The 16,881-nt window shown below is 49.8% G+C and overlaps 1 protein-coding gene across 5 annotated transcripts in view; it reads right to left on the bottom strand.

The window, feature by feature from the left end:
* Acacb (acetyl-CoA carboxylase beta) overlaps positions 1-16,506 on the bottom strand; it is a 111,776-nt gene extending 95,270 nt beyond the window's left edge. For 2 of the 5 annotated variants that reach the window (XM_031337482.1, XM_031337483.1), the window contains exon 1: positions 16,080-16,506. The gene's annotated coding sequence lies outside the window, so the exon portion shown is untranslated. Of the gene's footprint in view, positions 1-6,925; positions 7,019-16,079 lie in introns of those variants that run through there. The other 3 variants (XM_031337479.1, XM_031337481.1, XM_031337480.1) reach the window with 2 other exon arrangements.
* Positions 16,507-16,881: the final 375 nt, after the last annotated feature.

Below are 16,881 nucleotides of genomic sequence, written 5' to 3'. Positions count from 1 at the left end.
CCACAGGTGGAAAGAGCCAACACCTGAGAGACCAGATCTTTGGGGTTCACACTCCATCCTTGAGAACCTGACCTAAGGTTGAACTCGAATTAACTGCTGCTACCTAGCACCAGTTTCCAGGTTATCCCCCAACAAGACTTGCGTCTAGCACCATTTTCCAGGTTATTCCCCTAACATATCTGCACCTCCAGATTACAAGCCTACCCCTGACACTTTACTTCCTAACAACCTCCAATCAGGAGGAAAGCAGAAGTTAAGTTTATGGTTTGGTTCCTAGCACCAGCCAATTATGTTAAAGGTCACAATACCTGCCCCCTCCCAATCAGATGTGTACCAGGCTAGATACCTGCTTCTTGCCTCTATAAATGCTTGCCTGAAACTGGGCTTAGGGCTCCCTCCCGTTCTCCTGAGTCAGCTGTGGTGGGTGGCCCATGCTCGAGCTTGAGTAAAGAGACTCTAATGCGACTGCATCAAAATTGGCTCCGTGGTGGTCTTTTGGGGTTCATGAACATTTCCTGGCACAACACACCCAAGAAAGTTGTCCTCTGAGCTCCATATACACGCTATGCACACATGTGAGCACTCACACATACCTCAAATGATTAAATCTTTTTAAAAGTCACGGCCTGAACGTATTTCTTTTTTTTTTTTTTGGTTTTTTGAGACAAGGTTTCTCTGTGTAGCCCCGGCTGTCCTGGAACTCACTCTATAGACCAGGATGGCCTTGAACTCAGAAATCCGCCTGCCTCTGCCTCCCAAGTGCTGGGATTAAAGGCGTGCGCCACCAACGCCCGGCCTGAACGTATTTCAACATCTTTAAACCAAATCTTCCTGCTAGGGCTTTAGCTGACTGGCAGGGTGGCTTGTATGAGGCCTTGGGCTATCCCAAGCATTTGCAAAGAAGAAATAAATGAACCAATGACATGGTGAGTATGTCAGAAATTCGTGACCCATGGCTCGGGCATATCCCTGAGGTGTCTAAATGGCATGTTCCTTTGTGATTTCAACAAAATGTTCTCTAGGGAAATGGGAAGAGTTCTCATGGTTTCCTGGAAATGTTGGAGCCATGTGTGAACCTCATGCTCGCTTGGCAGTTAAATCCCTGGACTGCTGGCAAGGGTCTGCTTCTCAGTAGGGCGCAGACTTGGGGTTTTGTTGGTGTTGTTTTCTTTTAAGGTCAATAAGTTTCTTTTTAAAGAAAATCAAATCAAGGGTGACTCAATGTCAAGTGACAGGTCACATTAATGGCACAAAAGAGAAATCATGTAGTCATTTCAACACACACACATACACACACACACACACACACACACACACACACACACACACACACGATAAAATCCTACACCTTTTCATGACTAAAAAAAAAAAAAAGACATAAAGACATTTAGGGAACCAGCAACAGATGGGAACCTCAAAATCAATGATGTGTCTCCTAAGCCAGAGACAAACCTGGAAGAGCCACCTGTACAGGAGTTCCACCCAGAGCAAGCACCTACTACATGAAGAGGAGAAAGGAAAGACATGCTGTCTGCAGAAGGGTTGGCCCCACATAGACACTTCCAAGGATCCGGAGGAGACAGAGCGAAACTGAGAACTACTATATGCAATAAGTTTAATCTGTAGGATCAAAAAATCACCATCCCAGGCTGGAGAGATGGCTCAGTGGTTAAGAGCACTGACTGCTCTTCCAGAGGTCCTGAGTTCAAATCCCAGCAACCACATGGTGGCTCACAACCATGCCCTCTTCTGGTGTATCTGAAGACAGTGACAGTGTATTTATCCACATACATGAAATAGATAAATCTTTAAAAAAAAAATCACTATCTCAGAATCAATTGGGTTCCTACACTCAAACAACTAGCAAGCTGAAATTCAATTTACAATCTCTCTCTCCTTCTCCTTCTCCCTCTCCCTCTCCCCTCCTCCTTCCCCCTCCCCCCCCTCTCTGACACACACACTTATGAAAAATGTATCCAAGGAGTTGAAAACTTGTTATTGCTGAGCAAGCCACACCACGATGTGGTATAAAGACTGACATGAGACTACAAGGAGTTCCAACAGGCAGAACAATGTTTAAAAAAACGAAGGGCTAAGGTTGGTGCTCAGTGGACACAAGGCCCTGGGTTCAGTCCCTAGGACTGCAGAAGAGTCTGTATGCTGGCACGGGTCTAGAACCAGGGCGTGTGGAGGGCTGAGGAGAGAGAATCAGAAGTTCCGGGAAACCGTTGGCCACACGGATGGAGATTTTTGATGCCAACTTGGACTATATGAAACCCTGTCTCCACTTTTTTCCTCCAAATCAAAAACAATTCCCAATTTTCTACAGGGCCAGCTCAGTAGTGGGGCTCATGTGGCACACACAAGGCTCCAGGTGTGATCCCCAAAGAAAACATATAACCGTGGAGCTACAGTGAATGGTGATACAGAAGTGGAAACAGAGGGCACAGATGTGAGACTCAGACAGACGTGAGACTCAGACAGAAGCCGTTTCTGAGACAAGGCCACAAAGAATCACTCCTGCTTGCTGAACTGCAAACGTCTTTGTCACATGCAGATGGATAAGGCTTTCCTCCTGTTCCACATGACATCATAATCAACTCAAAATAGGCCAAAGGCCTTAGTCTAAGAAAATCTAGAAAACTTTCAAAAATCTTTCCGAAGATGGTTTCATGATGGATTCTTAGATGTGGCTCAGATGATGTGATCAACACTTTAAAAAAATTGACACATTTCACTTCATCAAATCTTTAAAAAATTGGGCTGGCGAGACAGCTCAGGGAGTAGTTGCTCACTGCCAAGAGTGATATGGTAAGTTCAGATCCCAAAACCCATACGGTAAAGGGTGAGAACAGATATCCCATACCGACACCCTCTGACCTCTGTGTACATGTGTGTACACACACACACTCACAAATGAACAACTGTCACTCTAAAAAGTTAAACCTTTTGTGGAAGCAAACACCAGACACCTATGACGCCCGCACTGGGGCGGAACTAGGGACTGGTTTTTGTTTTGTTTTTGGTTTTGTTTTTGTTTCTCGGCATGTACATGTGGCGATCTGTGCTTGTGCACACACACACACACACAGAGACACACACACACACACATACACTCCAAATACAATCACTGGGTGCTGGAGCGAAGGCTCTGAGGTTAAGAACCCTGGGGGTGTTCTAGAAGACCCAGGTTTAATTCCCAGCACCAGCATGGCTACTCACAACCATCTATAACTCCAGCTCCAGGGGGTCCAACACTCTTTTCTGGTCTGTGTGGGCACCAGGCATTCATGTGGTGACATGCAGACAAAATACCCATATGCTTGCTTTTAAAGTAATAAGAAATCATTTAAAAATGAAAGCACAATGACACATCCGGTAGGCTGGTCATAACAGACAAAGATGGAGACAGAAAGACAGAGAGCACACATGAGCACACGCAATAGTTTTGATGGGTACTCCCTGCAAGTTACCAGTGTGGTGCTCCTCAGAATGTGTGGTCTCTTTAGGAGGCAGAGCTCAGCAGGAGGCCTGGGATCCCTGGGGCATGCCCTCAAAAGCCAGCACTTTTCTGTCATTTCCTTCCTGAGGTGAGCAGTATGCTCCATCGCATGCTCCGAATGCTCCAGCTATGGTACTCTGCCTTGTCCTGGAACTCACTTTGTAGACCAGGCTGGACTTAGACTCACAGAGATCTGCCTGTCTCTGCCTCCCAAGTATTGGGATTAAAGGTGTGTGTCACCACCACCCCCCCCCCCGCCCCTGGCTGGAGTTCATTTTGAACATGACCTCTCTTGCCCTTGGTAAATTGTAAAACACCAGCAAGAAAGGCCACAATCCTGAAACTGCTCTCTCGCACAAGCCTCCTGAGTTGATTGACAGATGGCACTGCCAGGAGATTACATTGCCAGAAGGTTGCAGAAGCAACCCTGGCATCCTCAGAGGTTCAACAGGTTCCTCAGGCAGGAGGGTGTGACAGGGAACAGGGACCTTCCATGCCTGGCTTCTGCTGAGAGACCCATAGCACACATCCCACTGGCTGTATGCTCAAGCAGCTTCATAGCCACATAGCCATGGTCTCTCCTTGTCCCTTTTTCTCTCAGGACTCAGTCCGCCTTAGCTGTGGACAACAGGCACAGATTCCATTATGGTAACTTGGGGGTCATTGTGGGAGATGCAAGATGGAAAAGGTCTCCATTTTCCCTTACAGTGAGGTGGCCCATAGGGCCATCTGCTTATGGATCCTTGTGCCTGGTACGGCACTAAGCATGTAGTAAAATGTTTAATAATGAAACTGAATGGATGGATGGATGGATGGATGGATGGATGGATGGATGAGCGAACAAACAAATAAACCCACGCACAAACTGAGCACCAACCAATGGCATGAACCAAGCTGGACTTTTGCATTTTAGAGGTCTGGTTTCTGCAAGTGCATTTGGGAGCCAAGGGGAATAAGCTGATGCCACCTCACAGCTTTACAGGAAGGAGTCAGAGAGAGACTCTGACCTAGGGAAAGCCACTGTCTGGCAGGTTCCACATGTGTACATATGAAACAGTGCCTCACTAGAAATAACAAGCGTGTAAAACATATTTAAATTGTTGCCGGGGAAAGCGGGGAGCAGAGCAGCCATAGACACTGAGCTGGAGTGGACCTTCGGTGATCTGATGCCCTTGTGCCTACTCTGGCTGGGAAGCCCAGGAGATGGCGCAAGCTTTGCGTTATGCAAACTCCATGGAACCGGCTTAGGAAATGCTGGCTGCCTGGGAGAACAGACAGCTGCCTAGAACAGCTGGTGGCCTGGGACTGTAGCTATGCTGTGCCTCAGAGGGTCATGTGTTGGGAATTTGTCCCCAGCTGGGTTGACATTGGTAAGGAGACACAGCCTACTCCAGAAGGGACTGGTGGTCTCCGGGTGACAGAGGTCTTTGTGGGAAAGAGTTGCCAAAAAAAAAAAAGAGTGAGCCTGCCTCCCAAATCCCACTGGCCTCCTGTCTCACTGTCTTCATGTGTTCCCATGGGGAGGCCATCTATCATCTTATGACCACTGGAAGGCTCTTACCAGAGTCAAACAGAAACTAGGACCATGCTCTCAGATCTCCAGAACTTTGAGTTAAATCAACTTTTTTTCTTCACAAAGTACACAGCATCTGGTACTTTGTTACAGCAGAAGGAAAACTAACCCAGATGGGCAGGTGAGCTGAGAGGGGAACCGAGTGCCCGAGTAGGGGACACACACAAAGGTGGCTGGAGACTGGGGCTTGGGGCCAAGTTGACAGGATCAAACCTGGAAACTCTAATGAACAGAGTAACCAGCACTTTCTTGGGACTGGCCTCGACATACTTCATAATGTAAATCCTATCCTGACAGGAAGCAGTGATTCTAATACCAAACTTTGCCCGGGTTACGTGGAAACCCTTAGGGTCTTTTCTTTATTTACTTACTTAAATAAATAATCATTTAGAGATAAGGTCCCACATTGTTGACCAGGCTGGCTTTGAACTTACAGAGACCTACCTGCCTCTGCCTCCCAAATGGTGTGTACCACCATGACCCCCCCTCTCTCCCTCCCTCCCTCCCTCTCTCTCTCTCTCCCCCTCTCTCCCTCTCTTTCTCTCTCTCTCTTCCTCTCCCTCTCTCTCCCTCCCTCCCTCCTCCTTCCCTCTCTCTGTCTTTCTCTCTTTCTCTCCCTCTCCCTCTCCCTCCCTCTCCCCCCTCCCTCTCCCTCTTCTTCCTCTCTCTGTCTTTCTCTCTCCCTCCCTCTCCCTCCCTCTCTCTCTCTCTGTCTATGTCTCTCTCTCTCTCTCTCTCTCTCTCTCTCTCTCTCTCTCCCTCTCCCTCTCCCTCTCCCTCTCCCTCTCTCTCCCTCTCCTCCTTCCTGATTGTAGCATAGGACCCAGAGGTGGCCAGGACAGACGTTTACCAAGTGTGTGAAGTGTGTGCATGCAGGGAACTGTTTAGGAAAGCTGCCAACCTCCTCCTTTGGGCCTGCTTCCCCCTCTAAAAAGTGCAGAATCCCCTCCTTGCCCCAGCATTGCTTAGAACGCCGCCTCTGCACACATTCCATCCCCACACATTCGTGCCTTTGGAGGGCCTTCAGCCTCCTGGCCCCATCCCACCCATCCCGGACCATCACTGTCCCATGAGCCTGTCCTTACCTGATCCTTCCAACTTCATAGTTTGGACACCTGTGACTCAGAGAAGCTCAGTCACTCAGCCCAGCTCAAATACTGGCCCAAACACCCACAGCTTCCCCTGTCACCACATAGATACATACAGCTAGTTCTCATATGACCCAAGGCACCAGAAGCTGTGCTGAGATGCCACATCTGGTTGTGTGTCTTTAAGAAGGGACAGCAGGCCCAGGCCTCAACGTTGCTGCCCAGACCAGCTGGATGGTGGTTTGAACAGCAGAGATTAGAGACAGGCCTGGCCTCCCAGGGAGCATCTCCTCCCCAGGAGGTTGCTTTCCTCTGACCTGACCTAGCTGACCCCCAAACTGGTTGTTGGTCAAAGTTCTTTTTATTTGGTTTCTTCTCTTTCTTTTTTCACCAGGGCTACACTCAAACCCAGGACCTTACTACGCACATGAGGCAAATGCTCAACTAAGCCACACCCCCAGGCTTATTTTTGCTTCTTGCCATTCAAACCCAAGCAACAATTGTCTGGTACGGGGAGCCAACAAGACTCCCATGACCACGGCAGGAAGCTGCCGGGCTCCAGCAAGCTCTGGCCAGTGGCCAACACCACGGTGCAGAGGGTGAAGGGCTTGTCCCCTCCCTTGCCAAAATAACACATTCACCCTGTCTAGGTGAGGTCTTAGAGGGACAGGGACCCTGTGTCAGCATCCTGCAGTCCCCATCTCTACTTGGGCTTTTTTTTCTCCCACCCGGCTTAGCTCCTGAGTGTTTGGGGCCACTTACCGACACTGGGGACGTGGCCACCAGTTCCATTCTCAGGAGAGTCTCACAAGTGCCCACAGGGTGACTAAGGGAACCCAGCCTTCTGAGTGTCACCTTTCAGCAGGAGGCTGTGGTGTGCTGTATCAGGCCACAGGGGAGGGGCTTGGCTGGTACTCTGAGGCACTGAGGAATTGGAATTCCCTGCAGCACACCTTTACCAGCCACCACAGTCCTGGCCCTGGCTCAGTCCTCACCTGTCTCTCTCCATGATCTGGGGCTTGCCAGCAAAGAAGACCACCTCCTCCTGGCTTGCCACATGCCCGTACTTAAGCCTATTCCACACTCCCACAACCGTTCTCCTTGCCTAAGTCGCCTTTTCTGGAATCTATTCAAAATGTTCCCTCCAAAACAGCACAGGTGGCCTCCGGGTGAGCAACATGACAAGATTGTCCCTGTCCTCTGCCCTCAGGCACCTGTCTGGAGGAGAGAGTACAGTTCAGCATTTTCTTGGGATGGACCACCTTGGACACAATGGAAAAAGAGGCGGAGGTATCAGAATGGAGAGTGGGTGGTCAAGGGCTCCCCAGCTTAGAGGAGAGCAGCGAGTAGCCAACTTTAACCACTAGGGTAAACACTGCGGCTGGGGATGGCTGAGACACACCCCTGCCTATGGTGACAGGGGAGTTGCATGCCCGGTATTTCTGCAAAGCCACTCCCACATTCAGCCTGATGTAGGGTGACCAGGCGTCCACTATGCTTCCTGTCCGAGTAAACAGATGCCCAATGTCACACGCAGCCCACGTGCCGTCTTCACTGAGAGCTCTCATACCCAGGAAGAACGTTACCCTGGGCAGATTCTGAACCAGGGTCCCACCTCCTGGGATCACTGTGAGAATCAGCCGAGCCTGTGTGGTCACTCTCAGTGACAACCTTAGTGTAACTACTTAGCTCTCCTACACAGAAGCAGGCAGACAGCTCTAGCCGTGGGCGCACACGGTAGAGGGAGAGAAACACTGTCCCAAGGTGCAGTTGTCTGACGACCACACTCACACATATACACACAAACTAAACAAGTAAACACAACTAAAAAATAATAATAAAACCTCTTATCTCCAAAGGAAGTCGTATTAGGTATATCGTTGATTTCCTACAGCTGTGGCGTACCTCTAAATCTATGCTAAGGTACTTAACTTGACCCCCCACTTGGGGCTTTCCTGGAAAGGGCCGCAGGGAGAAAGGGGTGTTCTGCCCAAACAAAGAAAAGGCCTTTTTTCTTTATAGGGTTTCATTATGTGGCCCTGGCTAGCCTGGAACTTGATATGTACACCAGGCTAGTTCTGACCTCACAGAATGTGCCTGTATCTGCCTCTAAGATTAAAAGCATGGGCTACCACATGTGGTCTTTTCTTTTCTTTTTTTTTTTTTTCTGCTCGCTCCCATTGCCACCCTGCCCCCTTCTTTTTGAGACAGAGTCTGACAATGTAGCCAGGACGGCTTTGAGTTAACACTGGGCCTTCCTGCCTCAGCCTCTCAAGGTCTGAGATTATGGGTATACACCATCACACTTTGCTCAAAGAGTATTCTTTTTTTTTTAATTATTTTACCTTTAATTTGCCACGCACACTTTGCGTGATGGCGGTATTTGAGGAATAAACTTCAAGGAAAGTCACTCTCCTGCCTCCACATTGTTGCCTGGCACCCCAAACTCAGAGGTAGCCCAGATAAGTCCTCATATTTGTGTGCTAAGGGCCCACCAAGATATAATTTCTTTACAACTAGTAAAGAAAATTCGGACATTGCTCTCTGACCTTCACCAATGTTCCAACATCCTAGTCAAACCCTGGCTTGGAATGTTAAGCCATTCTAACTAATTGCCTCCAGCATTGTGGGTAGGGCATTAAAGCTTACAGAAAGAGAGACAGCATAGAGCATTCAGCATTCAGCAGCAAGCAGTCAACATTCAGACTCACTAGCACTCGGACTAAAACTAGAATTTAGGTAGAGTAGCAGCCCCCCTCCCCTGGGGCCCAGAGCACTTGGGCCCTGGGGGTGCAGCACCAGTCGAGATTCAAGAGATTGAGCATTCGAGATTCGAGCATTCAACATTGAAGATTCAACATTGAGGACTCGAGATTCAAGCCTCTATTCTCCTGGCTGGTGTACCCGCAGCCCCCCAGGACTCTAGCCAGGACCATGCAGCCTGAACACACTCGGAGCCCAGGGGTGCTGTACCAGTCCAGAGGAGATGGCTGCTGTTTTAGACCTAGTGTGTTTTATGTGGCCTCAGATGTACCTCAACTACTGAGCTGCCAGATTTTTCATTTCTCTCTTTTGCAATGATTGTAAAAGCCTCACGTCATTTTTGAGAAATACACTCAGACCTTACACCACTCGTGTATAGTCTGTTTGTCAAAGCCGAATCCCGTGCACACCTGGCCAGAACCCGTCGTCCTGCAGAACAAGGGACCCCGTAAGAAACCCCAGTTCGTGGCATTAATTATGTGTCTATGTCTGATCAAGTTTAAGCGTAAGTGCATTTGCCTACAGAGACCAGAAGAGGGCACCAGATTCCCCCAGGAGCTGAAGGTACAGGCTGCTGTAAGCTGCCTGATGTGGACGCTGAGAAGCAAACTCTTTTACAAGAGCAACACAGGCTGAGCCCTGTCTTCAGTCCCCTGAAAAGCATTATTCTTAAACCGTTTTAAAGATGAGACTCTGGCAACCAAGAGGGGACATGGCTTGCTTGCAGTCACATGGCTTTAAGGCACATGGATGACATATGTACTAGGCAGAGGTGGCAGGCTGTGGAGCTCACTTATTCAACAGGCTAGGAGGACCCGATTGTGGCAGCTCAACCCTGTTCTCCCAGCACCTCGGAGGTTGAGGCAGGAAGACCGCGGCATGCTGGAAGCTAGCCTTGAGCTTCAGGGTGGGGTCTTGTTCAGGCCCTGAAAGAAAACCAACACACAAACAACAGAAAAAGCAGCAGCCGGGAGATGAGGCCCCATGAGACTCAGTAGGTCCCAGAATTATCACATGCCAGAGCAAGGGTCTCCAGAGAAGCCCAGCTGGCAGGCCTAGAGCAAGCAGAAAACAAGCAGCTGTGGCTGGTGCCAAGTTCCCTGGGCACTGGAGCACTGCGCATGGGCAGCGTTGGAACAGCAGGGATGAGAAAGCCAGTGTAGCTTAGATGGTGAAGGCACAGGTGTAGGAAGAATCACTTATAAGAACCACCTGCCAATAAAAAAGCCGATGGCCAATGAGCTGAAGCAGGAAGTAGGAGGTGGGACACTGGCAGGAAGAGAGGATTCTGGGAAATAGCGAGAGGATAAAAGGAGAGGATGGCGTGGGAAGCGAAGTTGGCTGGGGCCGAGGAGAGTGGTAGATGTGGGATAATTTAAGTGGATTAAATTAGTTACGAGCTAGTCGGGGAATGGGCCAAAGCTTACGGCCTAGGCATTTATTAATAAGTACTTGTTCTCAGAGTTGTCATTCTGGGAGCAGGACCAGGAAAGGAAAAACGGTTTATTAATTTTTACCACTCAGGTGACTTCACTCCAGGGAACGCTGGGAATGTTGACTCAGAAAGACACAACCACAGTGCCCAGCTCACAGCACGCACCCAATTAATGCCAGGAGAGCCCATCTGACCTTCAAGCTCTAGGACTACCATCTGAGAGATCTTCCCCGAGTGCAGAGCAAGGACATGGCGGTAGCAACCTCAGCAGGCAGTTGGCTAATGGAGCTCAAAGTGATTAGGCCGGCACTCGTGACCTCAGTGACCACCGTGACAGTCGCACCCCTCTCCCTGGCTGCTCCAGGGGAACCTCACCCTTTGCTTTACCTGGTATCTATGAGCTTGTGGGCACGAGCATAGTTTCTATCAAGTGTTAGAAGAGATGGCTTCACGCCCATCAGGCTGAGGCCTCCCCGAGGCTGGTCCTGGGGCAGGACTATTGCAACATCTAGCCGGTACGAGGTAAAGTAACCTCTAGAGGTCTGACGGAGAAGAGCCAGGCTGTCCATCAGCCTCAGAAACTGAGGTGACAGTGTTAGATGTTGGAGAGAACTGAGCTCTAGGGTGAAAGGCCTCCCCCAGGAGGAAGAGCCTGTTCCCCAGCTTTTCCTTCCCAGACACAAGCCCACAAGGTGCTCTAGATCCAACACCCGGGTCAGGGCCCAGTACCCAATGCCTCCAGGGCAGATCTTTGGCACTGATTCTGTTTGCACCTTTGTGTTGCAGCTTCCCCGGTGCTGCCCTGGCTGCTGTGGGGGTGCAAACAGAGGCCTGCATAGGAAGCAGGACCCAAGCCTGATGAATCCCTTCTCCACCTCATTGAGGGGGTGTAGGGTGGCCTGAGGGAGCAGGGTTTGTGTCAAAACCCAAAATCTGGGGCTGATGAAATGGTTCAGGAAACAAAGGCGCACACCGCCAAGCCTAACGACCTGAGTTCTGTCCCTGGAACCCCACATGGCGTGAGGAGAGAACTAGCTCCCCAGGTTGTCTTCTGGCTTCCACACACACGGTGGCACACGCACCTCCCTACGATTGTTTAATGGAAACATTTAAAAACAAAACAAGAACCCAGGTAGGCACGGTGGCACCTGCCTATAATCGCAGTACTTGGCTGAGGGAGGGAGGAAGGAGCCAGCCTCTGCTACGTACAAGTCTGGGTCTAGCCTATGCTACACCAGGCTATCTCAAAAAACCAAGCCAACCCAAATACCCCAAGAACCCTAAACACAGTGCACCGCCTCCGGGGATGTGCCTGGCGGGGTCGGTTCAAGTGCCCCTTCACTGCTGTGCAGGCCTAAGCTCTCGTCAAATTCCGGAATTTTGGTTTTTCTCGTACATGAGGAAGGCAGAGGGCAGAAGGCTGTTGCTAACTAGGCTAAGGTGTTCAAGGCACTATACTGAGCACATTATCTAAGATCAAGTTCAAGCCGCTGAGAGCCCTTGGGCCATTACACAAGCCTCCAGCCCATCTCCCTGCTCCCAGGCTGGCCCATTCATTATGCACAGAGGAGCCAAGAATATTTTGTAAGAAAGCGGCGGACCACTGAGTGTGGTGGTGATCCGGGACACTCCAGAGGCTGAAGCAAGAAGGTGACAAGTGAGGCCCTGCCTCAGAACTGAACCCAGAAGAAATCCACAGGCATGCCTGATATCCACATTGTGACTCTAAATACTGTCCCCACTGAAATGAACCAGGACCCTAGAAGAAATGGCTGGGGCAGAGCCGTACATGGTAAGCTAATCCATCTTGCCCAGAGCAAAAGCTCCCAAGGCTTTCCACCTCGAAGAGAGAGGCAAGAGGCCAAGGACATCCGTGGGTCAAAATGCATCCTACATGTTCTCAGAGGTCAGGACGACACACTGTCACTTAAAACAAAAGCGCCAAACTCCCATGGCTCATCGTTCTGAAAGCAGACTTTCACACAGAAGTTTTGTGTGTATGCGTGATGGGGTGCTGTGCGTGAGGAGGTCGGAGCAGCTTTCACAAGTCCCGTCTCCCCTCCCACTTCAGGGCATCTGCGTGAGATTGTCAGATGTTCGTGGCTCATCCTACGTGGCAGAAGTGTGGGCCTCTGCCCTGTGGACATGGATCTCCCAGGCAGGAGAGCAAGCTCCATAAAACCAAACTTAGGCTTAAAACCTGGGCCTGCTTCTTCACTACAGAACTCCTAGTTGACTGACTTGCCCCTTCCCACCGAGACATTTGAAACAGCTGTGTAAACAGTTCTTTTGCAATTGTAAATCCAGTATCGACTGGGAAGCCCAGAGCAGGTACACAGAGATGTACACAGACAGCTGCTGACACTGAGTGATGACTGGGAGCATACACACACACACACACACACACACACACCACCCCACCCCACTCCGCATCCTTTATCTCACTTTAGCATCCACAGAGCCTCTGACCTCCGTGCTCTGGACTCCGGTTGCTCGAGGACACGGGATGAGTCCCAGGAGTCCTCCCCCAGTCCCTAGGAGGGGACAGGGGACAGCATCAGAGCAAAGCCATGGATCCTTCTAACTTCCGTCATCTGCAGGGCTGGTGCAAGTCTGCTGGAAACTAACTACTCTCTTTCCCTAGTCTGGCCTAACTGTAAATATATCTATTTTCCTTTATTGCTTTCTGCTTTCTTTTGGAATACAGGTATGAGATCATGGACCTGCATATTGGTAGCAATGTTCCCAGGAAATAGGGGAGCTGGGACTGAGCTCGCAGAGTGCAATAGCTCAGCCTGCAGTCGACCTAATTCTATTCTGTTCCCCACCCCCACCCCCATCCTGATTCAACTAGAAGCCTAGAAGACCGAGGCAGACAGAACTCTGAGCTCCTGCCCACACCACACACACACACACACACACACACACACACACACACACACACCCGTCAGCCAGGACCCTGCATAGAAACAAAGCAGTCAGCACTACTGCTCAGAGGCTCCCAAGATCCTGTGAGGAGGTCCTCACCTCTGCCAAGTGTGTGACTGCATCACAGACAGTCCCTCCCTCAGGGTGCCCCACAATGAGAAGATTCTGAGAGGGCCTACCACAAAGTCTCCATGTTCCCCAGAAGCAACGTGGATCCCAGACTGGTCCACAGTCCAGCTCCACCTGCTAGCTCACTGTGCCTAATCTGCGGAGGGTAAAGCTGCAGCCCATCTGTTCTTCAAAATAAGGAAGGCCTCCCGCCAGGTGACGAAGTTCCCCAGACCCTTACAATCCTAAGTACTGAAGTTTACAGACAGGAGCTCAGAACCGTCCTTCAATACTTCATCTTATTCACAAATTATGCTCACTTCATAAGACTGAGTGAGAGCCAACAAAGTGGCTTAGCAGGTAAAGAAAGGTACAAGCCTGGTGGGCCGGGTTGGATCCCTCGGACTCCACATGGTGGGAGGGAGAACTCCCTGCCCTCCACGCGTCTTACAAGTAACTTTTATTCACCTGTTAATTGTCTGATGCTCACTACCTCCATCTGCTAACCTAGGCCTAGTGCAGGAAGTGTAGTGTACGGAAGCCTTCGTACAATCTAATCTCAGCTTAGAATGTTTCCAGCATTTGAGACTTACTATTTATTGAATAAGCTCACCCTTTCTAGTTCTTTCTGAACTCTGGCTGGCTGGTTCGACACAGGTGTTCTGGCTCAAAACTCCTCTCCAAGCTGACGGCTTCAATCTGGCTCCTCTCTCGGCATCTCTTGGATTGCTCTTCTTGGCCTCAATCTAAAATTGCCAATCTGTTCTGATCTTCTGGCTCCTTCTCATTCTCTGGCTCATTCTGTCTTCACTGTATCTAGCTTGTTCTCTCTTCACGTTGTCTCTGTATAACTGTCTGTCTGTCTCTTTTCTATGCTTCTTTCTTAAGTAGCCTTGTTTTCCTGTCCTCTCCAGAATTGAGCATATCCTATCTCTGACTCATTCTGCCAAATCTTTCTCTGATTTGTCACTTTGTCTACCACTCAATTAAGATGTCACTTCTTTCTACAAACTCAACTTTACCTTCACTGTGTAGGATTAAAGGTGAGTCCCACGGGCATATCTGTATTCCAGCCAGAGGGATTAAACACCTGTGCTAAGACTGAACCATACCACAACCAGAAATACGTATTTTCAGTACGTAACACAGTTGTGTTCACAGTGGGATCAAATACCCTGCAACATGTTCCACACCTGCACAAATAAATAAATGTAAAACAGAAATGTTCGAGAAGGGAAAAAGGTGGAGTGACACCAAGTTTGGGCAGACTAAAGAGTCTCTCCTAGGAGCTGGTGAGATGGCTCGGTGGGTAAGAGCACCAATTGCTCTTCTGAAGGTCATGAGTTCAAATCCCAGCAACCACACGGTGGCTCGCAACCACCCATAATGAGATCTGATGACCTCTTCTGGTGCGTCTGAAGATAGCTACAGTGTACTTACAATAAATAAATAATAAATTAATCTTAAAAAAAAAAAGAGTCTCTCCTAGCGAGCAGGCACAGGCATGGGGTGGTTAAGAGTCCTCAGAGAAGGGCAGGAGCGGGCTGTACCCGGGTGGGACCTTAACCATCCACCACTTGACTGGCCTGAGCCATGAGGGGAATTCTCTGCAGCTGGGCATTCTGCCCCGGGGGATGGAATAAATAACACCTGTTGTTTCTCCCAGCCCTTGGAATCTCAAGGTCATCTCATTGAGCACCCTGCTCAGACCTGCCACACAGAGATCAATCCCTTAGCCCCGACTCTATGACAGGAGCCTTGGATTCCTAGAATGAAGGTGCACAGCCCAGCTGCCGGGAGCACCCTGCTCCACGGTGCGCGCGCCAGGGTGCTCCAACATCCCCCTAGGGACACACAAACCAACTCTGAAAGTGAAAAAGATCCATAGGCCGTGTTAGAACAGGAGATCGCCAGGATTCTATTAGAGGAAGATCCAGAGGCCACCTCCATTTCAAAATAAAAGCATGCCCATATCCTGCACAGCCTGAGAACCAGGTTTGATGCCTCCATCATTTCTGTACTAGACCAAAACATTATAAAACTTGCGAGAACACACACACACACACACACACACACACAAGGTGGTTTGCACAACTCCTATACAGACACAAGCACACCTACACTTCCCAGAGCTTTTGGAGGAAATCATGAACAAAGGAAGTCCCAGACCTACACCTCCCATCATGACTTGGGCCTCCACTGAAGAATGGATCAGCCAGTGTTTGTTTTCTTTTGTTTTAAGACAGGAGGTCAGCTGTGAGTTCAAGGCCAGTCTAGATGGCTGGGCAAGTTCCAGGACGTCCTGGGTAAATAAACACTAACCAAAGACAAAATAAAAGATGATTCTGAGTCCCCAGGAATCACCCTGCCCTGGGCAAGTTGAGATGGCCAGTCATCTATATGGAAGACCATTTTTATTTTAAAGTAATAGTCGCAGCAATCATAGGGGAAAGGGGCAGGTGTCACCTGAAGCTCACAACCAGAAACTGCTCAGTAGCTCCCTCAGTATGCCCCAAAACTCTCAAGTGGCTGCTTTTGTCTAGGGCTGACACTACGTTTACACACACACACACACACACACACACACACACACACATACACACACACATATGCATTCGCCCACCATCCCACGGGGACCAGCTTTGAGGCCCAAGGCCCCGGATCAGGGGTGGGCTCACTTACTGTGTTCACACTTTGGCCTTGCTTTCCCCATGGCTTCCAAACTGTGTCTCCAGGGTTGACATTTTTCAAGCTCCTTGTTGGCTGAGGCCTGGATCTAAGCTGCTGGCAGCTCACCGCTGTCACTGTAAATGTCACTTTTAGATTGACCAGTCCCTGCTGTTTAAAAATATCCCCCAGAGCGTTTAACCTTCAAGGCACCGGGTGGCAGCAGTGACCCAGGCTGGGAGGAAATGATCTTAAAGCAGCCCAGCGGGGCTGCAGTGGGGCCCTGGAACCCTTCCACCTCAACCCCACAGCTCGCTTTATTTCAAAATCCCTAGAGATTTAAACAAGAGCCATCTAAGGCCCAAGGTGTCATAAGCAATAGGGGGAAGGCCACCCTGGCCTGTGAGTCCATAATGACAGAGGGACAGAGGGAGGAAAGCCCCCCAAAGATGGCTTGGCACTTCTCCCCAACAAGGTTTTTACGAGACCCTCTGGAATCACGCCCCGTTCATGGAATAGCTCTAATATCTTGGGGCTTGCGGATTAAAAAACAAGGCTGTCTTATTCAGGATTGGCTGGCTGGGGACAGCTGAGAAGAGCAGAGGAAACCAGCCCATGTTGCTGTCACAGGGTGTTCTGAAGCATGTGGGACAAAGGTCTCCAGGTCTCAACCCTAACTGGCCGCAGGCAGGGAAACAGAAACCACACACCAGCACCAATTTCTGTGACCATGGCTGTGCCACGCGACTCTGCAAAGCCAGCGATGAGCACAGAGTCGGTGTGGGGGATGTTCTGACCGTTGCAGCTCCTGCTATCC

The sequence above is a fragment of the Mastomys coucha genome, unplaced genomic scaffold (assembly GCF_008632895.1).
Source record: "Mastomys coucha isolate ucsf_1 unplaced genomic scaffold, UCSF_Mcou_1 pScaffold22, whole genome shotgun sequence".
NCBI lineage: Eukaryota > Metazoa > Chordata > Mammalia > Rodentia > Muridae > Mastomys > Mastomys coucha.
The sequence above is the reverse complement of the archived record's forward strand: the minus strand, read 5'-3'. Positions and strand labels throughout refer to the sequence as shown.